Here is a 26,628-nt window from a genome sequence, read left to right as displayed (position 1 = left end):
CCTGGGATTGGTGGCCTTTGTGTTAGTTATTGTCACGATAGTCACTGAAGATTTAGCTAATTATCAGCATGATCACTTCCTGAACTGTTTGAATTCCTCAATATATGTGGGAAAGAAATCTAGCTGCCTTCGGACTGTGGTTTTCCACTAGAGACGGGGAGTGCATTCAATCTACTCCTGTGACTGTCCCATCTGGCCCCATGTCTCTGCCATATGTGATTGGGGACCCACTGCCACCATTCTGCCCATCCTCCAGGAAGTAAATTAATTGGTAGTCACTTACTTCTAAAGACTACCGACCTGCCTAGATTATACAATGAGGTTCATCTAAAAATTGGAATCCTGGAATTTGTGAACTTAAGTTAAAAATAGACTCTTCTCCCAAAAACATATAAAACACATCACTAGAGCCCTGTAGTTCTTTACCTTTCTTCTATCAGGACCACTTTCAATATTTGCTGAAAGTTGGGATTTTCCCCCCAGAAGAACAGGAATAGACATATGTGCCCCCACTTGAATTTCTTATTTAAGTTCAGGTTCAGAGACTCTCTGAAGTACACCCTCATGAATCTGTGGACCCAGTTATATCATCCTGCTGGAGTCATTTGAATGAGCAAATTATAGAGTTTAAACCATTTTCTAAGAACTCTTTAGGTTTTAAAAAACAGAAGAACAAAAATTAGGTGAAAATTTAACTAACACTTTGTTGTAAACAGAAAAGGCAGGGAGGGGTCCTCGTGTGGTGTTTATATCTCTGTAAAGTGGTATGGGTCAGCTATACACAAATTCCATTGGAAAATAATAGGGAAGTCACCATTGAGACTAGGAATAAATGTTACACACAGACTTTACTGTTACCATTGGGGGAAAGTAGACTTCTAATATATGTTAGTTTCTTTCACAAATTCACTTTTTGGGCAGTCTTTCTGGCAAGATTAGATCCTCAGGTATTGTTACTTAACTTTAATTACTTGTTTATAATATTTTGCTCCGCCTGACCAGGCAGTGGCGCAGTGGATAGAGCAGCAGACTGGGATGTGGAGTACCCAGGTTTGAGACCCCGAGATCGCCAGCTTGGGCACGGACTCATCTGTTTGAGCAAAAGCTCACCAGCTTGAGCCCAAGGTTGCCCACTAGAGCAAGGGGTTACTTGGTCTGCTGAAGGCCGCAGTCAAGGCACATATGAGAAAGCAATCAATGAACAACTAAGGTGTCGCAATGAAATACTGATGATTGATGCTTCTCATCTCTCTGTGTTCCTGTCTATCTGTCCCTATCTATCCCTCTTTCTGTCTCTGGAAAAATAAAATAAAATAATAATAGTAATATTTTACTCCAAGGGTGTCAAGACCATTCAATGGGGGAAGGATAGTCTTTTCAACAAATTATGTTGAAAAACTGCATATCCACATGCAGAAAAATGAAGTTGGGCCCTTGTTTTAAACCATATACAAAGATTAACTCAAAATGCATCAAATACCTCAATGTAAAAGTTAAAACTATAAAATTTTTAGAAACATAGGGGAAAATCTTCATTGGATTCAGCAGTAATCTCTTGGATATGACACCAAAGGCAGAAACAACAAAAGGAAAAAAAATAAGGCCCTGGCCGGTTGGCTCAGCAGTAGAGCATCGGCCTGGTGTGCAGGAGTCCCAGATTTGATTCCCGGCCAGGGCGCACAGGAGAGGCGCCCATTTGCTTCTCCACTCCTCCCCCTCTCCTTCCTCTCTGTCTCTCTCTTCCCCTCCCGCAGCCAGGCTCCATTGGAGCAGGGATGGCCAGGCGCTGAGGAAGGCTCTATGGCCTCTGCCTCAGGCGCTAGAGTGGCTCTGGCTGCAACAGAGTGACGTCCCAGATGGGCAGAGCATCGCCCCCTGGTGGGCATGCCGGGTGGATCCCGGTCGGGCGCATGCGGTAGTCTGTCTGACTGCCTCCCCGTTTCCAGCTTTGGAAAAATGAAAAGGAAAAAAAAATAGATAGATTTGACTTCATGAAAATTAAAAACTTTAATGCATCAAAGGACAGTATCATGGAAAAAGCAATCCATGGAATGGGGAAAATGTTTGCAAATTATATCTCTATTATTAGAGTTAATATCCAGACTATATAGAGAACTCCTACAACTCAACAGCAAAAAACAAGTCAATTAAAAAATGGGTCAGTGGTAGAGCGTCGGCCTGGCGTGCAGGGGTCCTGGGTTCGATTCCCGGCCAGGGCACACAGGAGAAGTGCCCATCTGCTTCTCCACCCCTTCCTCTCTCCTTCCTCTCTGTCTCTCTCTTCCCCTCCCGCAGCGAGGCTCCATTGGAGCAAAGATGGCCCGGGCGCTGGGGATGGCTCCTTGGCCTCTGCCCCAGGCGCTAGAGTGGCTCTGGTTGCGACAGAGCGACGCCCCAGAGGGGCAGAGCATCGCCCCCCTGGTGGGCAGAGCATCGCCCCTGGGGGGCGTGCCGGGTGGATCCCAGTCGGGCGCATGCGGGAGTCTGTCTGACTGTCTCTCCCCGTTTCCAGCTTCAGAAAAATACAAAAAAAAAAAAAAAAAAAAGGGGTCAATATTTGAATAGATACTTCTCTAAAGAAGATACAAATGGCCAGTAAGCACATGACAGATGCTCAACATCACTAATCATTAAGAAATACAAATCAGGCCCTGGCCGGTTGGCTCAGCGGTAGAGCGTCGGCCTGGCGTGCGGGGGACCCGGGTTCGATTCCTGGCCAGGGCACATAGGAGAAGCGCCCATTTGCTTCTCCACCCCCCCTTCCTCTCTGTCTCTCTCTTCCCCTCTTGCAGCCAAGGCTCCATTGGAGCAAAGATGGCCCGGGCGCTGGGGATGGCTGCTTGGCCTCTGCCCCAGGCGCTAGAGTGGCTCTGGTCGTGGCAGAGCGACCCCCCGGAGGGGCAGAGCATTGCCCCCTGGTGGGCAGAGCTTTGCCCCTGGTGGGCGTGCCGGGTGGATCCCGGTCGGGCGCATGCGGGAGTCTGTCTGACTGTCTCTCCCCGTTTCCAGCTTCAGAAAAATACAAAAAAAAAAAAATACAAATACAAATCAGCCTGACCAGTGTTGCCCCGTGGATAGGACATTGACCTGGGATGCTGGAGACCCAGGTTCAAAAACCCGAGGTCACCGGCTTGAATGCAGTCTCATCCAGCTTGGCACAGGCTCATCAGCTTGAGTGCGGGGTTGCAGGCTTGAGCATTGGTTCATTGACATGAATGTATGGTCGCTGGCTTGAGCCCAAAGGTCACTGGCTTGAAGCCCAAGGTCACTGGCTTGAACAAGGGGTCACGGGTTCACCTGGAGCACCCCCCCCACCATCAAAGCACATATGAGAAGCAATCAATGAACAATTAAAAGTGCTGCAGTGATGAGTTGATGCTTCTCATCTCTCTCACTTCCTTTCTTTCTCTTTCTCTTTCTCGCTCTCTGTCTCCTACGAAAAGAAAAAGAGAGAGAAAGAAATACAAATCAAAATCACAATGAGATGCCAGTTTATATCATTAGAGATGGCTATTATTTAAAAAGAAGAAAATAACAGGTGTTGGCAACAATGTGTAGAATTTGAACCCTTATGCATGGCTGGTGCATAGGTAAAATGGTGCAGCTGCGGTGGAAAACAGAATGGAGGTTCTTCAAAAAATTATACATAGAACTACCATATGATCCTGCAGTTCTGCTTTTTGGTACTTAGACACTGGAACAGATCTTTGCACACCTGTGTTCAAAGCAGCAGCATTCACAGTAGCCAAAAGGTAGAAGCAAACCAAGTGTCCATTACAGATGATGGATAAACATCATCTACACAAAGTGGTCCATCCACACAATGTAGTATTATTCAACCTTAAAAAGGAAGGAAATTCTGATGACTTCTACAACATGGATGAACTTTGAAGCTGTATTAAGTGAAGTAATTCAGCCACAAAAGAACAAATATTGTACGATTGCACTCACTGGAGGTTCTTAGAGGAGTCAAATTCACTGAGACAGAAAGTAGAATGAGGGGTGCCAGGGGCTAATGAGTAGGTTATTCAGTGAGTACAGAGTTTCATTTTTGCAAGATGAAAATAGTCCTAGAGATGGATGGTGGTGATAGCTGTCCAACAATGCAACTATACTTAATGCTAGTGAACTATACCAGTGGTTCCCAACCTTTTTTGGGCCACGGACTGGTTTAATGTCAGAAAATATTTTCACGGACCAGCCTTTAGGGTGGAATGGATAAATGTATCACGTGATCGAGACAAGCATCAAGAGTGAGTCTTAGACAGATGTAACAGAGGGAATCTGGTCATTTTTTAAAAATAAAACATCATTCAGACTTAAATATAAATAAAACGGAAATAATGTAAGTTATTTATTCTTTCTCTGCGGACCGGTACCAAATGGCCCATGGACCAGTACCAGTCTGCGGCCCAGGGGTTGGGGACAACTGAACTATACAATTTGTCTTGTACATGGTCACATTCTGGACACATATGCTGTGCATTTGGGGATCTGGGGTGAACAAAGAATAAGGAGGAACCTTAGCAGGAATTTCAGAAGGGAGACAATAGGACTATTAATAATTTGTTGAGTCCTTCGAGTGCCCACGATAGCAGGTGTTTTTTTTGTAAATATAAAGATCACTAAGAAATGCTTTCTAAATGGCCATCTAAAACAGAGTCAGCGAATTAAACCTGGGGTGAAGTCTGACATGATGCCTGTTTTTGTGTAAGTCTCACAAGCAGAGAATATTTTTTATATTTTTCAAATAATTAAAAAAAATCAAAAGAATATTTTATGACAAAAATTATATGAAACTCAAAGTTCAATGTCCATAAAGTTTTATTGGCCAGCTCCAGGGCTGGGAGTAGGTGAAGCAAGTGGGCACTCACCTTGGGCACAAAATTTAAGAGATGGGTGGTACCAAAAAACTCAGTCATCAAGATAAATAATATTTTAATGCAGTATTTTTAAAAATCAAGTGCTAAAAAATCCATGGTGAACAAAATATCAGAATTTTAAGTAAAAACCAAGTCAATGTTGCTGATTTTTTTCCTTTGCCCCAGGCTCCAGTGGAGTTCAAAAGGGCATGAAGGCAGCCACAGTCATCCCTTACTCTCCGTGATGACTTTCTAGAAATAGTGACACAGACCCTATGGCCTATGAAGCAAAAAATATTCTCTGGCCCTTCATAGAAAAAGTTTGCCAACCCCTGATTGAAATCAATTTACTATATTAATCACTACTGGCAAGCAACTATAACCAAAGTACAGATTTAATGTCTTGTCCATTTCCTCTGTGTACATTTTTATATGCCTTTTAAAAAATGAGTATACACTCATAAATTATTTAATTTTGGGATAATGACATTTACAAGGAAAAATTCACACTGAATTAAGAAGCAAGTTGATGCTTGTAGGCTATGATGATTGACTGTGTATAATTACCTGCAATAAAATTGTAGAGGCCATCATTTACTTTCCTATTAATTAAATAATTATTTAACCTTTCATTTACTGGGCTGACTTTACTTGGCTTCTTTTATAAGGTGATACATTTCTTGCCCAGCTGCCATATATATAGGTCTTAAGAAGCTCAAGTAAGAACTTAAGAAGTATTAATTATTAAAATTATAACATAGTGAATGCTGAGGGAGCTTCCTTCTTGGTTTTCCTGTTTTTATTTTTTCTCCTAATCGTCTAAAAAATCTGCTGTTTAAAATAAAATTTAGAAAAAACATAAGTCAGATTATATTGTGCCTTCACCCTGGGCTTCCCTCAGGAACAGGACTAAAGTCTGGACTTGTGGCTATGCCCTTAAAGTCTCTGCTGACCTCTCTCTCTGGACACCCCCGTTTCCTCCCCCAAGGCCTTTGCACCTGCTATCCCCTGTGCCTGGAGGGCTCTCTCCCACATCTACCAAGGTTGGCCCCTGCTCGGGTCAGGTCTCAGCTGGCCTGTCGAGAGGTTGGGAGCCTCTCTCCACCACTGTCCTGGCCCTGTCCCTCTACTATCTCCTTTTGTCCCAGCCTGGATCTCTCTGCAATCACCTTGTGTATCTGGTGTCTGGTCTTTTGTCTGATTCCCCTGCACAAGGATGTCAAGAGCAGAGCTTTCATCGCTCTTATTCACCTTAGAATGCTCAGAGCCTAGAATAGTGCCTGGCATTCAGTAAATTTACTTTGTCCTCTTTGTTTCTTTCTAGTTTATATATAATTGTGCTCACCTTTTGGGGTGTTTGAGTTTTCACACATGCATACATTTCTACAAATATTTGAGAAACTGCTGTGTGGCAGGCATTGCATATCTTGGAGATCTTTTTTGGAGAATGTACCTCATTTTTTTTTTTTTTTTTTTACAGGGACAGAGAGAGGGATAGATAGGGACAGACAGACAGGAACGGAGAGAGATGAGAAGCATCAATCATCAGTTTTTCATTGAGACACTTTAGGTGTTCATTGATTGCTTTCTCATATGTGCCTTGACCGCAGGCCTTCAGCAGACTGAGTAACCCCTTGCTCGAGCCAGTGACCTTGGATCCAAGCTGGCGAGCTTTATTTGCTCAAGCCAGATGAGCCCGCACTCAAACTGGCGACCTCGGGGTCTCGAACCTGGGTCCTCCACATCCCAGTCCGACACTCTATCCACTGCGCCACTGCCTGGTCAGGCTACCTCATTCTTTTTAATGGCATCAAAGTTTACAGCAAGGATGTACTATAATTTATTGAATAATTTTCCTATTGATGAACATTTAAGTTGTTTCTAGTTTTTTTGTGACTTCAAATAATGCTACCAGGGACATTTCCATATACCTTTTTTTTTTCTTACAATTTTATTGGGATCTATTTCATGTACCATAAAGCTCCTCCATTTATTTTTTTTTTTATTTTTTTTTTTATTTTTCTGAAGCTGGAAACGGGGAGAGACAGTCAGACAGACTCCCGCATGCGCCCGACCGGGATCCACCCGGCATGCCCACCAGGGGGTGACGCTCTGCCCACCAGGGGGTGATGCTCTGCCCCTCCGGGGCGTCGCTCTGTTGTGACCAGAGCCACTCTAGCGCCTGGGGCAGAGGCCAAGGAGCCATCCCCAGCGCCCGGGCCATCTTTGCTCCAATGGAGCCTCGCTGTGGGAGGGGAAGAGAGAGACAGAGAGGAAGGAGGGGGGGGGTGGAGAAGCAGATGGGCGCTTCTCCTGTGTGCCCTGGCCAGGAATCGAACCCGGGACTTCCGCACGCCAGGCCGACGCTCTACCACTGAGCCAACCGGCCAGGGCAAGCTCCTCCATTTAAAGCATACAGTTCAGTAGTTTTTACTGTATCTACAGAGTTGTGTAGCCATCACCTCTTAATTCCAGAACATTATACCACACCAAAAAGAAACTCCCATCTCCATTATCAGTCACTCCCTATCTCCTTACCCCAGCCCCTGGCAACCAATAATCTGGTTTTGTCTCTGAACTTGCCTGTTCTGGACATTTCACATAAATGGATCCTGTACTGTGTGACCTTGTGTGTCTTGGCTTCTCTCACTGAGCATCATGTGTTCAAGGTCCATCCATGTAGTGAGCATCAGTGCTTTACTTCTTTTCATAGCCAAGTAACATTCTAGTGTGTAGACAGACCACGTTTTGTTTAATCAGCTGATGAATATGTGGGTTTTTACTTGGGGGCTATTGTGAATTATGCTGTCATAAACATTGGTGTACACTGTTCATGTGACCATGTGCCTTCCTGGACATGTGTATTTCTATAAGATAAATTCTGAGGGGGAAGGGAGATACGACTTCATTCTCTGATAGTGTGGTTTGGACATACCCTGAGTCTTGAGGGTCCCCTGTTCCAGGTGAGAATTTCCACCCCTTTCCCAGCACCTGGTGCTGCACGCCTCCCTCGCACATGCTCAAGGAGGACACTCCAGGAACTCTCACATGTCTTTGAATTAGTGCTGGAGAAGGCATTGGCAAAGCCAGCTATTTAATGATGCAAACCACAGAATCTTGGAGCAAAGGACAGAGAGCAAAGAGGATCTCCTTATGGGGAATTAAACTCACCAGCTCTCTCTCACCAGGAAGAATGGCACTAAATACAGTCAGCGTCCTTCACCATTCATCAAGCAGTTTGTGAGATGCTAAGTCATGGAAAGTGTACTGTATGTGCTCTGAGGTCTTATGGAAGGGCAGAATTTCTGAGAAGGAAAGAGGAGCTGATGATAAGATGCAACCCTTCTGAGAGTAATACAGCAGTGTTAATTTGGAAGGAGAGCTGCTACATTTGGCATGATGCTAGGAGAGAGACTAATATTAAGTATTGGGTCCAAATATGCCCTGGAATGAATAGAGTACATAACAGTAGTTGCTCCCCAAAGAACTTGTCACCCTTGTTTTTGAAATTCCAAATAGCAAACTGCATAACTGCTTTTAGAGCTTCAGAAATTTAAATAAGCAAAAAGCAGCAGTTAGTCTTGGTTCCACATATTAGAGTAGATTACAACAATGACTAATTAGCATTTATTGAGCAACCTACTGTGTGCTATACTGGCAATTAAACCCCATGCTTGGTAGGCTTCATTTTATTTAACACAATGACCCATAGATCAGACAGAATTTATTTTCTCCATTTATGTGTAAAGAAATGGAAGTCCATGTTTTCTGACCAACATCAGCCACTTTGAGTGAGGCTGCCCCTCACTCATCTTCTGTCTTCCTGAGAGTTGAACTTGACCAGGACACTGCTGTGAGCCTCCACTGCCCAAGAGTAAGCAGTTGCCAAGAAGTCCTATGGTTGTCCATGGTCATTCATGTGAAAGGATAAAACACACACTTTGTATTTGCTGGAGAGAGAAGATTCTGGCAGCTTTCTGCTGGTGTTCTGCACCCTCACATATGTTACCCTGCACAGCGTGGGCTGAGCAATAGCCTGGGCAAATAGATGTCTGAGCTCCCCAAAGAGGACCGTTTAGCCCAAATTATTGAGTCAATATCCACATCTAATCTAATCTTATGCATGAAATTTAAATAATAAAAAAGAGGATTTGACTTACCCAGAAATACAATTGCATCTTCATTATTCCAGAGTGTAGTAAGCTTTAGTGGTGTTTTTGCCAATTCAGTCTTTTTTCCTTATTCAGTTTCAAATTCCATGTGGATAGAAATCTCAAATACTTATCTTAAAAAAACATGCAACCCTGGCCTAATAGCTCAGTTGGTTGGAGTGTCATCTCAACATGCTGAGGTTGTGGGTTCTATCTCCAGTCAGGGTGCATACAAGAATCAACAAATGAATATATAAATAAGTGGAACAACAAATGTATTCATCTCTCTCTCTCTCTCTCTGTTTCCCTTCCTCTCTCAAAATCAATAAAAAAAAGTTTAGAAAACATGGTGTAGTAGTAATAAATGCTGTTCAAATGTAACGGTGGTCACAATCACCCAACAGCTAGGTTATGTCAGCTACCAGGACTTCCAGAAGCAAGGAGAACTGGAACATGTGAGAATTGGCACATGGGAGGGTTTGAAAGGTGACTGCTTGTCCAAGTATGCACTCTGAGTGAGAACGAAGAGGGAGAGGGGAGGATGGGAAGGCCCACTCACCGTTTCTTGAATTATGTCTCACAGTTCTCATCTGTTTCCTTTCCCACCTTCTAAGCAGAGCTAAAACATTCTATTTTATTTTTTTCATAAATGATCCTTTGCTCTGCTTTGGGAGCTGACTTAATACAGAGCTGGGAATGGAGACACCAAAAACAGAACTAAATGAAGCTAAGCATTTGTCCGGACACTGTGAGCTGCTTGCCCGTTTCACACTCTGGAGTATTTATTCCAGATGCCATGCCAGTGGGAAGTGTTTGCTGAGAAAAATGAAGACTAATCTCAATATTGATGGAATAGGAAAGTCTTTTGATTAGATTGCCTTTCTAAAATGGAATCAATTTCAGTGTATCTTCTTACCATTAGTGAGAATTAATTAATTTAAAAACTAAAATACTGCCAAGATTTCACTCTTTTGAGTTTAATTAGAATAGTGAGTTCAACAACAACAAAAACGATTTTACTCCATTTTGTTAAAATGCCCTGAGGTTTGGCTTTGAGATTGAAACTTTCACAGAAACAGAATAAAATGTCCTTTTGTTCTCATAGGATTGGACCAAGGGTCAAGATGAGGAGAGGGGAAATGACAGGTGGGATAAATATTTCTCATTTTGCCTTTTGTTGATTCATTTTTATGTCTTAAGAGCTCACTGGATGTTGCTGAAGGATCTTTGGCTAGATATTTAGTCCTACACCAATCGAGATATATCGTCAATCCCCAGAGACGGATGAGCACTAAAAGCAACAGAAGTTTTCCTCCCTCCCTAGACAGGTAGACACTCCTCAAGCTGGCCCGAGTCCATCTACTAGCCACAGTGGGAGAACTCTACTTCTGACACTCACAGCAAGACCCCTAACCTCTCTCATTTATCTGTTGAATTTCTTCATAATCTTGCCTAGTTCAAGCATGACCTAGCAAGAAATACACTTTTATTTTTCTATGTGACTCTAGAACTTTTTCTTATTTAAGGTTGCATGTATGGTGGATTTGAAAAGAGGTCTATAGTAACCATATGAAAGCAGTAAAAAGAGCAAATTGTGTGTGGGTATAAGCAGGAAGGATGAGGCTTCTGATAGACTGTTGAAGGAGAACCATGGGGTGGGAGAGCAGGTATTGGTCTGTTTTAGTCTATGTGAGCTGCTGTAACAGAATACCATGGATTAGGTGGCTATAAACAACAGAAGTTTATTGCTCACAGTTCTAGAGGCTGGAAGTCCAAGATCAGGGTGCCAGCCCTCTTCTTGGTTACAGACTTCTCATGTGTCTGTACATAGAAGAGGTGAAGGAGCTCCCTGGGGTCTCTCTTATATAAGGGCACTAATCCCCTTCATGAGGTCTCTACCTTCATGACCTAAGCACCTCCCAAAGGCCCAACCTCTTAATACCATCACCTTGGGCAATAGGTATTCCACATATGAATTTTTGGGGGGATATAAACTTTCAGACTCTAGCATGGTCATATAGAATCCTGAAGCTTGGGGCCCAGGGAAACAGTTTATGGGCTCATCCCTAGCTTCACTCTTCTAAGCCCACAGTCTGCTGAAGACTGGTGAGAGGTCTGCAGACCTGAGTCATGTACGATTCCCAGCTCCCACTCTGTGGCTTCAAGCCTTCCACCATGCTGAGGTTGAAGGCCTCCCACGCACCTTGCAGGGGCCAGCACTCTAGATGTCAGACACTAAGTTAGACTTGGGAGGACCCTGGAATTGTGATGCAGGGATCCCATGGCTGAGGAATGGGATTGGGGATCAGGAGCTTTCTGAAGGGACTTTCGGGTTTGAGGTAAACCATTCATGACTTCCTGTTACCCACCTCCCTAAATCCAGATGGATGTGCTGCCTTCTGTCCTAGGCCAGTGGACAAATGTCTGTCTGCCTACATCTGCCAAGCCCTCATCTATTTCTTCTGTAAGACTTCTCATCCTGTCCCATCTGTGCAAGGACATCCACTAGCAATTCTCCACTTGCCTGCACCATCTTCCTCCCTTGGGTCCTGCCCATTACAATACACACCTGCTATTACTGCTTCCATTTCACAAACCCTCTCTCAACTGGACTTCCCCTTCCAGGTGCCGCTTCATTCCTCTCCTCTTTCTAGCAGATTCCTCTATGGAGTTGTCTGTTCCCAAAGTCTCCAGCTCCACAACTCTTGGTTTCTTTTCTTTTCTAAGATTTCATTTATTGATTTTACAGAGAGAACAGAGAGAGGGGAGAGGAACTGGAACTATCAACTCATAGTTGCTTCACTTAAGTTGTTCATTCATTACTTGTATGTGCCTTGACCAGGCAAGCCCAAAGTTTCAAACCGGCGACCTCAGCATTCCAGGTAGACGCTCCATCCACTGCGCTATCATAGGCCAGGCTCTTGGTCTCTCTTGAATCCAATTGAATCTCTGTGACTTTTGCCTAATCATTCCCCTGGAACTGCTCTGACTTGGTCACAGTGACCTTCACTGAATCTAGTGATCAGTTCTTGGCCCCCACTTCACTTGATGCTCAGGACACCACTTGCCCTTTCTTACTTCCTTGGCCTCCTCTTTTCAGGCTCCTTTGCTGGATTCCCTCTAGTTTAGGATCTCTAAATGGTGGACAGCCGAAGAGCCTGGCCTCTTCTCTGCTTTCCCTAGATGAGCTCGGCCATTTAAATAGGTCATCTACACACCAGTGGCTCCAGCCAACATCCTCTGTACACTGATGGTTCTAGCCTACCTCTTGCACCTCAGGCTCTCATTTATATACCTGCCTGCTTTCTCAGCAGCCCAGCTGGGGTGTCTAAGAGCCTCTCACACTTCACACCTTTAAAACTCAACACTTGGGTGCTCCTCAAGCCTACTTCTCCTGCAGGTTTTTTTTTATCTCATCTTTTCAGTTACCAAAAACCTTTGAGAACCTCTTGACTCCTTTCTCTCACACTTGATATCCAACCCATGAACAGAAGCTGTGAGTCCACCTCCAGTATTAGGCATAACTGGGCTGCTTTGTACCCCTCCATTGCCATCTCCCAGTACAGGCCATGTTTCTCATCTGGGTTATCACATTAGTCTCCTAAATGCTCTCTCTGCCTTCGGCCTTTTCCTCCTTTTCCTCCTTTTCCTGTTCTTAGCCAGCAGCTAGAGGGACCTGGTTAAATATGGTCATTCCTGGGCTCAAACCCTCTGATCATGTTCATTTCACCATGAGCAAAAGCCAGAGCTCATGTGGTAATTTACAGGGGTCTTTTCTTCTCTTTCTTGTCTCTGGGTTCACCCAGCTTTAGTCATTCAGCATTGTCCCACCTCAGGGCCTTTGCACTGGCTGTTCTTCCACTGAAATATTTTTCCCTCCACTAGAACACTCTTTATGTAGATATCTGAAGGGCTCTGCCCCTCACTTCTGTCATCTCTATGTAATGAGTCCTCTCAGGGAGCCATGTGATACAACCCTTTAAAAATTGCAACCTCACCCCACCCCAGCACTCCCTGTCCCTCCTCCATTATTTTCCTTTGGCACCTATCATCATCTGACATACTATATATTTGTTTTATTTATTTTGTTAACTGTCTATAACTACCACCTTACCACACCCGCTCACTATCCACTAGAACAGGGGTAGTCAACCTTTTAATACCTACTGCCCACTTTTGTATCTCTATTAGTAGTAAAATTTTCTAACCGCCCACTGGTTCCACAGTAATGGTGATTTATAAAGTAGGGAAGTAATTTTACTTTATAAAATTTATAAAGCAGAGTTACAGCAAGTTAAAGCATATAATAATAATTACTTACCAAGTACTTTATGTCAGATTTTCACTAAGTTTGGCAGAATAAATCTTTATAAAACAACTTACTATAGTTAAATCTATCTTTTTATTTATACGTTGGTTGCTCCGCTACCGCCCACCATGAAAGCTGGAATGCCCAATAGTGGGTAGTAGGGACCAGGTTGACTACCACTGTACTAGAATATATGTTCCCTGAAGGAAGGAATTGTGTCTGTTTTGATTGCTGTCTATGCCTGGACTATGCTAGGCAGTCAATTTTTTTAAATTGAGATCAATGAATAATGCAGGTAGGAGCCCCTTTCAGAGATGGAATTTGGGGTCTTCACAGCTGCACGTCAGAGCCTCCCTTTGGATGCAGAGTCCAGGCAGAATCATCGGTGTCCTTAGGGCAGTGCCCGAGCAGCGACTCCTATGGTTTTGGTTGCCGGTGGTCTCACCTCCAGGCCTAGAGATGTGTCACCTTCCATATTACTGCTTTACCAGTGGTTAGTGGCCCAAGAGTCTAGCTTCAAATTCCTCATCTCCATGGAGCCCAGGTTCAGATTCTAACAGTATGGATCCACCTCCCTTCTTCTCAGGGAGATATGCTGATTCCCTCCTGTTTATTTTAAGATCAACTCCTGGAGACTATCTTAAGAAAACAAAGTTTTTTGTACACTAATTGTGTCTTTCTCAAAGGCCATGTGTTATCATGCGCTTTTATGACCTAAGATGTGTACCTGTTGCTGCTGAAGCCATGTGTTTCTCATTCTTTCAAAATGTTTTACAGTGCTTGGGCATTCTCCCACCAAAATAAGGCCATCTGCTTACAACTCTAAGCTCCCCTTGTAGGACAGGGTGCTACCTGCTCCTGTTCCAGTTCCAAAGCCACAGGGAACCCATGCTCAGCATGCATTGCTCGGGACAGAGCCAAGGCTGTTTACTTTCGCTTTAAGTTGTTTTTTTACTTTCCTGTGGGTCAAGATTGGCCAATGCTAGAGACCTCCCTGCCGCCTCTCTGGGGTTCTGTGTCCTTGTGTGTTCGCTATCTGAGGGCCTCTGATGTAGCCTGGCTTCCTCTTTCAAGAGTCCTCCCCTGGCTTACTGGGGCAGGAAGCGCTGCCAAAGGGACGCCAGATGCTCTAAGTTCCTTCAGGCAAAGTCCTAGGAGGCGTTTCTAATGCTGAGTCAAAGATTCGCTTTGCATCTATTTTGTATGTACATGATGTTTTCAAAAGTCTTTTTAATTAGAAGCTATTTCTCTTACATTCATTTTTAAATAGTTTAATCCCCAGGTTGTTTTAGTTTGTCTAATCACTGCCCAGAAAACCGTGTGTGGCTATAAACTGTCACACACTGTTTGCTGGATGTTAACTAAATCCTTTCTCTTTGGAGAAAAAGGAACTTTCTCTTCCGGCACTAGGAAAAGCTGGAGAAGTCCCTCCTGTGATGCTTAGACGGACATAGTTGTTCCTTCTCTGGTTTTGTTATTTCAGAACAAATATGGTAAACTGTTTTCTCCTTGGTTGCTATAGAGAAGAGATTATTTGCCCTTCTCTTAGGGCTTCTGAAAATAATAGATTACATATTTGGGAGGGTTTTTTTTTAGATCTGGTTAATATGAGATAGAGAGGATTGCTCCTGGGATGACATTGTTTGGTTTGGGAAGTATTCTCCTTGTTGCCCAGCAACAGGCTCTTGGAGACGGGAGTGGACTGCGTTGTCCCTGGCAACCGTTGTTACTCAGCAAACAATGAGGGCCGGCAAGCAGCGCCAGGACTGCAGACTCCTGGGCTTTAATTGAACATCTGCATATATTTTTCTCTGATTAAATTAATGTTTGTGTTTGATCTGCCATGACAGGTAGAACTGGGTCCACCTGGGGTCTACTTAGAAGAAAGCATATTGTCATGTTGACATCTTACCCTGTATATAAACCAAGAGGAGATGTTGGGGAAAAAAACTTTTATCCATTTGAACCTGTCCTAGATTGCTCTTCAACTGGAGACGTATTTCAGTCTTAAGTGGAATTTGTTTTTAGATCTACTTCCTCATGTTTATAAAAGCATTATCCGGCCAGCCTACTACCGTAGGTCCCTGGTGAGCTGCAACTTCTCGAGCACTTTTCAACACACTGCTTTCATTCCTGCTACCCAAGAATATTAGAAAAGCCAGGAATTGAACCCTGACTGTTCACACATGAAGTCATTCACATGCGAGGCTGACTGATGATGGAAACCGAACCCAGAACCTTCTAGTTCTTCAGTAGTCCTCTGAAGAAGGTGTTGTCCCTCAGGGGAACTGTGTGTCTTATATTAGGGGAAGCAGGTGTATTCCCACCAACAGGGGAGTGGAAAACCCTCACCATGTTAATGGGCACTTCACAGCCACAAACTGGATTTTGATCAAAACGCTGTCACTCTCCTACCACCTCCTGGGCCAGCCATAGATAGCAATTGTTTACTAGGACTGGTTGCTTAGGTAAACACTGCCCCTGAACTTCAGTCATAGCCAGTGACACATTTCTTTCCCTCCTCGCAGAACCCCCCCGCCCACCAACCAGGGCTATAAATTGAGAAATATTAGGCAGTGCAGGTTTTTGGTGGGGACTTGATCCTGCCTTATTTGACTGGAGTACAATCTGTCTAACTAATGCAGCAACAGCCGCAAAAGTGCCGCCCATATCAGAACACTGCAGCCCATGGTCAGTAAAACAGCCCTTTGATGAGACTTGCGTAGGTTGTATGAATGTTCTTCTTTTAAAAAAAAAAAAAATTATTGATTGATGTTAGAGAGAGGAAGGGAGAGAGATAGACAGATAGAAACATTGACCTGTTCCTTCCTGTAGGTGCCCTGACCAGGGATCGAACCTACAACCTCGGTTTATTGGGATGATGCCCTAACTGACTGAACTATTTGGCCAAGGCAGTTTTTTTTTTCTTTTTCTTTTTTTTTAATAAGGGCAGTTCACCCTGTAGCTTCAAAAAAATGTTCATTGCACTGCCGTGCCAGCATTCCAGTTAACGTCTTGGGACAATTTAAAGTCTCTGAACAAGTTTTCCAACTCTTTTGCAGCCAAAACTTATAATGGGGTTTCATTTATGTTCTAGAAAAGCTAAAAGCAATCTTGTAAAAAAAAAAAAAAAGGCTCTTTAGCCGCCAGCCCTATTAGATGCAGCAGTTAAGATCCAATTACAGTGAGCCCTGCTGGAATTGACATGAATTCTGACTTATTCGAAGACTCCCCGAAGGTTCACTCAAATCCATGACCTTTCCTGCAGCTTGTTGCAGAGGGAGGTTATAGATCACTAAGTATTTTTAAAAATCCTCCCAATAGCAATGCTTCCCTACATTCCAGACAACTATTTCACACCCAGTCTCAATGTGGGCAAGTCATTTTTCAGGAACTGTTGTCTCATTTTAAAATGTTCTTTTAAATGAATTATTTTAAAATTTTTTCCATGGAACTATTTTACCCCGTATCAGGCTTTGTAGCTTGAGCCAACCACTTAGCATCTTTGGGTAAATCCTCCATTATTTGGGTAAAAGGGCCCCTTCAGGGCTATGATTTCAAATTGTTTTTTATTCTTAGCAAGATCATTTCTTCCCTTTTTAAATTTTGATGTAAATTAATGGCAGGAGGGGAGGTAGGGGTAAGTTGGAAAGGTCCTGTATGCGATGTTGGTAGGAGGAAGGAAGTCAGCCCCCTCTTTGCCTGAATCAGTCATGGAGGTACTGCCCATCGCCTGTGGTCATTGCTTGTCCCTAGGAATGGTGGTGAGGAACAGGACAAGAAACCCCTGTCGCCAGACAGCCCTGCCCTATGCCAGGTTGTCATCAGGCTCAGAACCCAGGAGATGCTATCAAGGAAGAAGAAGCTCCTGGCCTGTCCCTTGTCCTGTCTTGCTCCTCCTCTACCCTTGGCTGTCTGGGCCCCTCTGAAGACTTGAGAGGTGGAATAGGAGGAGATGCATTAAGGCAGCCTCTAGGTTGTCCATATTTTCACTGGCCTCATGCATTCCCCACCTGCTGGAAAGTGTTCAGAAGGGAGAAAAAAAGAGATAGAAACCAGGGTGCAAGTGAGCAGAAAGAAAGGCTGTTAAGAAGACAAGGTATAATCTAAAAAGCAGGATACCAATGAAACTCCACCCCAGAACCTGGACCCCTAGCTGGATGAAGGTGAAGGCCATTGTTTGGCCCTGTGTGGATGGTGTAGTTGGACAGCCCTGAGCAGCAGGAACCCCATACCCCCATTCACTTCAAAATATTTCTGGAGGATCATTATGGGGAACATGCTAGGAACCAGAAGTGGAGAAAGGGATCCAGGAAGTGGTCACAAAGGTGACTAAGACCCAGACTTGGTTTTCTCAAGGAAGCCTGGCTGGTCCCAAAGCCAAATGTGTGAATAGCTGTGTGATAGGAAGCAGAATCGAGGGCACCAAGCAAGAAGAATGGGTTTGGCTAATTGGAAATGCTGTGTGTAGTGAGGCTGTGTAGTGAGGATGGTCTTGCCCACCAGGGAACACTGTTGGGCAATATGTGGAGACATTTGTGGTTGTCATGACTGAGGGAGAGAAGGTACTCCTGGCATCTGAGTGATTGGGGGCCAGGGATACTGGTCAACAGTGCCCACTATGGCCCCATAGAGAATGATCCAGCCCCAAAGTCTGTATTGTCAAGGCTGAGAAACCCTGGGTTAGAGCCATGCTTCTTAAACTTGAATATGATTCAGATCTGGAGATTGTGTTAAAATGCAGGTTAGAATTTATGAGTAGCCACAGAAAAGGCAGAGCAATATGTCTCAGCCCCACTGACTTTGCCCCCCATGGATATTGGGCAATGTCTCAAGACATCTGTGCTTGATACAGCCGGGCAATTGGTGTTCCTGGCATCAAGTGGTAGAGACCAAGGATGCTGCTCAGCTCCCAGAAGTGCCCAGGATGGCTCCACAACTATGTTCCTGCCCAATATCCACAGTGCTGAGGCCAGAAAACCTGCAGTGAATAATGAAGTGATTTGATAGAGGGCTTTAATCATTGCTCACTGACATGCTTTGGTCCACTGTGAAACCACTGGTGGGTTTCCTTACCCCCCTTGTCAACTGAGCAGCCCTTCTGTTCTTAGATGTAACAGGCAGGTAGACTTTGAGGAACAGAGTGCTCTCCAGCCTGGCCTTGGCCCTGCTCCATGGCGTCATGTCAGTCTCATCCTGGCAGGCTCTCTTGTAGCTGCTGGTACTAGCAGGGACACCTGTCCCGCCTCCATTAGCTCTTCGTGCCAGAATGACTGCCACCTGCCTTGTCACACTCCAGGTCTGGACCACTGGCGCCACACTGGTCACTCCTGATTCTGCAAAGACATAGACATGAAGGTGGAGATAGCACAGCATAATGGTCCACACTCCAGTCCCACAGGCCTGGGCTCCATGCCTGGTACATTGGATTCTATTTGGATTGAAATGCGGGGACCCAAGGGGGTTGGATAGCCATTGTAATTAAACAGTCAGAAATCAGAGGAAGCCTGGCTTTCTCCATTGAGTGGCAGTGAACCTGTATACAGAGCAAAGGGGAGAGCCGCAGGAAACACATGTGCCTGTGTGGAGAGGGAACATGTACTCATGAGGTTTAAAGAGGACAGAGAGACATAGAAAACAATTGGCATTGGTTTCCAGGGGTGGGAGTAAAAGAGGTTTTGAATGTGCCCATTGGTCAAGGGTTCAGTATAAGATGTTATCATTCTAAAATACCACACACTTTGTGGGCAACTCCTGTGGCAAAAAATGGGACAGTGATTGTTAGGGTTGTGTTTTACAAGTTCCCTCCAGTTACAAGAATGAATAGAAGTTGTTTCCTAACCAGAACCAGACAGGGCAGGGACATGTGCCGGTCCCACCGGGTTCATGTAACTCATTCAGTGAGTCCTGTCAGTCCATTCAGAGCTCCAGTAACATACCATATTTCCCCATGTATAAGACGCACCCTTTCCCAAAAAATTTGGGGTCTAAAAACTGGATGTGTCTTGTACAGTGGTTGTAGATTTTTTTTACTTGCATTTCTCGCTTTTTTCACACAGTGATGAAGAGTTGTATGAATTTTATGATGAATAAAACTTGAGTTCAGTAACTTTATATAATACATTTTTTTTCCAAATTTCAGGCCCCAAAATTAAGGTGCGTCTTATACATGGGAGCGTCTTCAAGCAAAACACCAAACTCCTCCTGCTATTGTTTTTGAGTTATTTTTGCCATAGGGTCGAGGAGCAGTTTATCTGGGAAGGATACGGCTCTGTGTAGTACAGACAGCAGAAGATATGGGTTTTTTTTACAAACTTGTGCCCTCCTTCTGTTAAAGGAGGAAGTCCTGGTACAGATTTAGCACTGCCCCTTCATGCTATATGTATGGGCTTCGGCCTATTGCTCGACTTCTCTGAGCCTCGGCCTATCTGTCTTCCCCCCCCCCCCCTTAAGTGAGAAGTGAGGAGGCAGAGAGACAGACTCCCACACGTGTTCCAACCAGGATCCACCTGATAAGCCCCCTACTGGGCGATACTCTGCTCATCTGAGGCTGTTTTGCCATTGTTCGGCAACCGAGCTATTTTAGCCCCTGAGGCAAGGCCTTGGAGCTATCCTCAGTGCCCAGGGCCAACTTGCTCCAACTGAGCCATGGCTACGGTAGGAGAAGAGAAAGAAAGAGAAAGGAGAGGGGGAAGGGTGGAGAAGCAGCTGGTCGTGCCTCCTGTGTGCCCTGACCAGGAATCGAACCCGGGACATTCACACATGACCTATGCTCTACCACTGAGCCAACTGGCCAGGGCCCATCTGTTGTTTTTTAAATGGGGTGATAATGGAATAGCTTCCTCAGAACTAAGGAAGAACACTCGTGTAACTTATTTAGCACAGAGTTTGCACACAATCAGTGCTGAGGTGATCACTGCCACTGTCGTCCTGTGATTGTCTTTGGGGTCCTTGACCCTTTTTACTTTGTCATACAGGTGACCCTTGAACAATGTGGGGGTGAAAATCCACACATAATTTTGACTTCCCTAAAACTTAAGGACTAATAGCCTACTGTGGACTGGGAGCCTAACAAATAACGTAAACATCTGAGTAACACATTTCATATGTTCTATGTCAGCGACTATCAACCTTTTTCATCTCATAGAAAACATAAACTAATTACTACAATTCTGCAGCACACCAAAAACTATGTATTTTTGCCTGACCGGACAGTGGCGCAGTGGATAGAGCATCGGACTGGGATGTGGAAGACCCAGGTTTGAGACCCTGAGGTCGCCAGCTTGAGCGAGGGCTCATCTGGTTTGAGCAAAAAGCTCACCAGCTTGGACCCAAGGTCGCTGGCTCGAGCAAGGGGTTACTCAGTCTGCTGAAGGCCTGCGGTCAAGGCACATATGAGAAAGCAATCAATGAACAACTAAGGTGTTGCAATGCACAACGAAAAACTAATGGTTGATGCTTCTTATTTCTCCGTTCCTGTCTGTCTGTCCCTATCTATCCCTCTCTCTGACTCTCTCTCTGTCTCTGTAAAAAAACAAACAAACAAAACCCCCCCCCCCAAAAAAAACAACAACTATGTATTTTAACAATCTGAAAAAAAATAGACATAATTTTGATTCATTCACACCAATGGCTATTCTTATGTTGTCTGCTGTCTTATTATATGACAGTCTAAGGCAGGGGTCTCAAACTCAACTCAGCATGTGGGCCGTAGAGCAAGATCAAAGCCGTTCGGCGGGCTGCACTAGGTCTACAAAAGGCAACTGTTACGCAACACTTTTCTCACTGCAGTTGAAAACAAAAAAAAATCAGTACAACAAGCACAATCGTACATGCAGTTTACTCAGTGTCACAAAACGACCAGAAACTGTAGTTCGCATCACAACTGCTGTTAACTAAGCTAATATCTAGCTAGGATGCTAGAGAAATGAAAAATACAAGTAGGCCCCTAGGCTTACTTAATTTTATCCAAAATATTTTGAACTTCGTGGATTAGTCTGCGGGCTGCACAAAATTGTTCGGCAGGCCGCATGCGGCCCGTGGGCCGCGAGTTTGAGACCCTTGGTCTAAGGGAAAAGAGGTCAGTACCCTTAACTAAACAGGTATTCATATTTAAAAAATATTTTGTGGCATACTAGTTGAAAATTGCTTTTCTATGTGTTATATACTGTATTCTTACAATAAAGTGAGCTAGAGAAAATAAAATATTACTAAGAAAATTATAGGGGTGATCTGCCTAAGAAGTTCAAATGGTTGCAAACTCCAAAAAAATTTCCCAGTACATTTATTGAAAAAAATCCTCAAATAAGTGGATCCACACAGTTCAAACTGTATTTATTGTTTGGGGTTCAATTATATTTATTTATGGAGCACTGGCTGGGGCCTGGGCTTGAGGTGGCATGTCCAGTACATTTCACTCATCCTCCCCACCCCTTTTGCAGATGGAGAAACTGAGGCCACATCAAGTAATGGAACTGAGATTTGAACTTGGTTGTGCCTGAGCCTGAAATCCATGTTGCCTGTCTTCCTCCCATCTCAGCATGTGTTCAGAAGTCGAATTTCTTTTTTTTTTTTCTTTTTTTTAACTTTATTTAGTTTTTTTTAGAGAGAGAGAGAGAGATAAGGAGGAGGAGCAGAAAGAATCAACTCCCATATGTGCCTTGACCAGGCAAGCCCAGGGTTCTGAACCAGCGACCTCAGCATTCCCAGGTCGACACTTTATCCACTGTGCCACCACAGGTCAGGCAGAAGTCGAGTTTCTTATTTAAGCTGTTATGTCTTTTCCCTGGTGGAACTAAGATCTAGTGGAGGATGGGAAATAGGAAGAGAACCAGTTGTCCCTTTTTTGAAGCACTCCACAGAGCAGCACTCTCAGGCTGGCTAGGTGTCGACAGTCTTCAGGTCAGAAGGTCTGGACCACCCAGAATAGGCTGCACTGTCCCGTAATGTGAAAGGCATACCTGGAACTATTTAGGGCATGGCACTCAACCTTCTCAAAGGTCACAGACCCTTGACCTCAGAATATCTCGGATCTCCATCTTGGTGTAGCTATGGATTTAGAATATGCATCCACTCTGGAGGCAGATCCAGACTTCTAGGTGTGTGACAAGGCAGGAGAGGTGGTACCTAGTGGAGACAGCAGGGCAGGGTAACCAGTAGATGTGGCCCTGAGGCCAAAGGAGGTGCCCAATGACTTACAGCCCAATGGCTGAGGAAATGCAGAAGAAGTGACAAGTCTGGGAGAAAGAAGTTCCCTTTCGGATTTGTTGTAGCACCCTTCATGTCTGGAAGGCAAGTGGAAGTGGAACCTGGAGCTGGGCAAGTGTTGGTGTTGGAAGTTGTGGTGCAGGTTGACAGAGTAGGGGGAGGGGAGGACTTAGTGTGAGGTGTGGGACAAAGAAGAGCCAGGGTAGGGGTCTGAGAAGGCTTCCTCAGAGGGAAGAAGAGACCAGACAAGAGAACAGAATCTCAAGGAGCAACACCAAACACTTTGGGGAGGTCAAGTTCAGATGAGCCTGGAAACTGGCCACTACAACCTCAGTTGGAATGAACCATGGGGCTGTTGTCGTAAGCATGGAGGGACGAGTGTGAGAGGGAGACAAAGATGTCAAAACAGAACAAGCTCTATCCCCAGATCTGGGCCAGCAAAGGAACTAAGGCATGGTGTCATGGTGGCAGTAGATGTGACTCTGAGATAGCATGATGGAACTTGCTGTGAACTACAAGAATGGGGCCTGAGCAAAAGGCAGAGGGCAGCCTGGTCAGCAGGTTTTCTGTTGAGATGGAAGCTCTGGGACACACGCCCACACCTGGGTCAGAGGTTTGGGAAGGACCAGAGATTAATATACTGCTCACAAAAGTTAGGGGTTGTTTTATTGCTTCATATTTATTTAGAAATATCCCCTAATTTTTGTGAGCAGTACAGATAGGCTCTGTCAGTGTCTGTCACAGCCCCTCCACTCTGCCATTGTAGCAGGAAAGCCAGCATGGACAATGCATGATGGGAACTGAGGGTGCTGGGAAGAGAGGAGTGGAAATGTTGGGGTCAGGATCTGGGCAGATGGAGGGACATGTGCTGAGGGGAAGTGGCAAAGGACACGGGGGCTTGTGCAGTGGGGTACAGGGCTGAGAGCTGGGGGAAAGAGGCTGTACCATAAAGTAGATAACAGGGTTACCATTTCAGAGCTGATTCCCAAGATGAGGAAGTTCTCTATGGAGAAAAACATGTATTCTGAAGTTTTCTCTAAAATGCACACATACAAATATGTAAACATAGGTCCGCCACCTTTTCACTATAGGAACCATTGATTTTCCCCTATTGGGACTAGTTAACTTTCAATTTAATAGAAAAATGTCTAGAGTAAAAACATGGCAACAGGGTCTTTTGAGTGGTTTGGGCCATTTTTCTTGCATTAGCTTCTGTTGTGCGTGTGTGTACATACATGTGTGTTTTGTATATGTGTTTGTGTATATGTATGGTTTCTGTATGTGCACGTGTATATGTTTGTGTGTACATGTGTATTTGTATGTTTGTATACATGTGTGTATGTACCTGTATGTGTACCCATTTTGTGTATATATGCATGTGTATGTGTGCATTGTCTATGTACATATATGTGTGTATGCACACATGTGTTTGTGTGCAGTATGTGAGTGCATGTATGGACATGTATGTGTGGGTGTGAGCATGTGTACACACATGTATGGTTTGTGTGTACATGTTTGAGTGTGTGACACTTTTCTTGTCCGCTCCCAGCACAAAAGAGTGGCTGACAGCTGGTCTACCATTCAGCGTCCAATTCCCATTCCCTCTGAATTAAACGTTTGGGCACCCAGCTCCCAAACTGGGGAGAATTTTTATTTTATGGACTACAAATCTTGTGGTTTTTAAGTTTTTACTAATAAGAGCTGGTATCAGGAGCCTGCCTAAAACATTTGTTGGGTGAAAATGTCAGTGAAGATATTTTCCCTGAATCTATCCATGGCATTGTCACTTGCAACCAAAATCAGATCATATCCCAGACAAGGTAATCAGGCCTTAGCTTGGTAATCAGACCATATTTAAATTAGTAGTCAAATATGTCTCTCTAAGAGGGAAGTAAGAGAGTGCTCTCATTAGGACAAGAGGAAAGGCTGCTGTCCCATGTGACTAAGGATGACAGCCTGTGACTTAAGGGGCCAACTGGGATCTGGCTGCCTCCTGCCTTGAACCTTTCAGATAGACAGCCAGTTTCCAGGACTTGGGCCTGATCCTCTGCTGGAGAAAAAGGGAAAGTTTGGCTCCTGAGAAGAAAACAGGAACAGATGCCCAATTCTTACCAAAGAAAAAGGAATTTGGGCGCTGGCCGGTTGGCTCAGCGGTAGAGCGTCGGCCTGGCGTGTGGGGGACCCGGGTTCAATTCCCGGCCAGGGCACATAGGAGAAGCGCCCATTTGCTTCTCCACCCCCTCCCCTTCCTCTCTGTCTCTCTCTTCCCCTCCCGCAGCTAAGGCTCCATTGGAGCAAAGATGGCCCAGGCGCTGGGGATGGCTCCTTGGCCTCTGCCCCAGGCGCTAGAGTGGCTCTGGTCGCGGCAGAGCGACGCCCCAGAGGGGCAGAGCATTGCCCTTGGTGGGCATGCCGGGTGGATCCCGGTCGGGCGCATGCGGGAGTCTGTCTGACTGTCTCTCCCCGTTTCTAGCTTCAGAAAAATACAAAAAAAAAAAAAAAAGAAAAGGAATTTGAACTCTGCAGATATTTTATTAAATATTTCAGAGGAACTCAGGGCTAGCCCTGATCCTTCAAAGTCCCCTGCTGCAAAAAGAAAAATTTTATGAGTTGTTGAAGAAATGACAGGGTGCCCAAAAGGTTTAGGCAAAGAACTACTGGACCACAGCTTTTTGGGAGTTGGAATTTGATATTCTTGGAAATAGTGGGAAGCCTTTACAGGGTCCCTTGTTTTTGCCCTCTAATTCCACATTCCTTGTCTGGCAGAATTGTAACAATTTTGTGTCTAGGTCAGTAGAGTCCCCTCTTTGTTATTCTTTTTTTTTTTTTTTTTTAAATATGGAACACTTCACGAATTTGCATGTCATCCTTGCGCAGGGGCCATGCTAATCTTCTCTGTATCGTTCCAATTTTAGTATATGTGCTGCCGAAGCGAGCACCTCTTTGTTATTCTTAACCTGTCAACAAATTCATTTCACTCAAGGGCCATTTATCCAGCTCATTCCTCAGACATCTCACATTCATTTAGAGTAGTGGTTCTCACCCCTGGCCGGATAGTTTGGTTGATTGAAGCATCTTACAGAAATACAGAGGTTGCCAGTTCAATTCACGGTCAGGGCACATACAGGAACATCTCAAAGTTTCTGTCTCTGTCTCTCCCTGCCTCCCCCCCACCCCCCAAAAATAGTGGTTCTTATTCGGTGCTATCCTGTCCCCCTCCAGGTGACATTCGGCACTGTAGAGACTCAGGGTAGGGGTGGGGATTCTCCCAGAGGCCAGGGATGCCTCTCAGCACCCCACACTGCCCAGGACAGAGGATGTCAGCAGTGCTGAGCCTGAGACCACTGGGTACATTGGGAGTGATCCAAGTGTAAGAAAGGACATGGTTTCTACCATCATGGACTGTAAAAGCATCCTCAAACGTGTGAGTTTCCTCTCACTGCCTGCAGCTGAGCGGGGCTATGGTGAGGGCTGGACAAGGGGCTTCATGCAATCAAGGACAGTTAATACAGAACCTAACCACACATCACTTGCTCCTTAGACCTTGCCTCAAATTGAAGGGGGTCCAAGAGAAAGAATGGACCTGACTTTTCTGGTCACTATAATAACACTAGAATGTCTGTATAAGCATCAGGCAGAAGCCTGTCTTTGAAAGAAGACTTGGGAGTCTTCTGGACTTGTTGCTTCTTGTTCAAAGCAGAAATTAATTGCTTTCTTGGGGAAAATGAACCCCAGTGCCATCCAGATGCCACCAAGTACCAGGAGAGCATGAACTGATGGGCTGAGGAGACCTGTGTCTCTCCCCAAAGCAAAAGTTAGACTTTGGCCCTGGCCGGTTGGCTCAGTGGTAGAGCGTCAGCCTGGCGTGCAGGAGTCCCGGGTTCGATTCCCGGCCAGGGCACATAGGAGAAGCGCCCATCTGCTTCTCCACCCCTCCCCCTCTCCTTCCTCTCTGTCTCTCTCTTCCCCTCCCGCAGCCAAGGCTCCATTGGAGCAAAAGATGGCCCGGGCGCTGGGGATGGCTCCTTGGCCTCTGCCCCAGGTGCTAGAGTGGCTCTGGTCACAACAGAGCAATGCCCCAGATGGGCAGAGCATTGCC

At 44.9% G+C, this 26,628-nt stretch overlaps 1 protein-coding gene and 1 non-coding gene across 4 annotated transcripts in view; one reads left to right on the top strand and one right to left on the bottom strand.

Moving 5' to 3' along the window:
• Nucleotides 1–26,628, top strand: part of RFX2 (regulatory factor X2) — a 115,321-nt gene that overhangs the window by 20,228 nt on the left and 68,465 nt on the right. The window lies entirely within an intron of this gene.
• Nucleotides 25,362–25,468, bottom strand: LOC136390182 (U6 spliceosomal RNA). The gene has a single exon (XR_010748617.1). It is a non-coding gene; the product is annotated as a U6 spliceosomal RNA (small nuclear RNA).

The sequence above is a fragment of the Saccopteryx leptura genome, chromosome 1, assembly GCF_036850995.1.
Source record: "Saccopteryx leptura isolate mSacLep1 chromosome 1, mSacLep1_pri_phased_curated, whole genome shotgun sequence".
In the NCBI taxonomy this organism is placed as follows: Eukaryota; Metazoa; Chordata; class Mammalia; order Chiroptera; family Emballonuridae; genus Saccopteryx; species Saccopteryx leptura.
The sequence above is the reverse complement of the archived record's forward strand: the minus strand, read 5'-3'. Positions and strand labels throughout refer to the sequence as shown.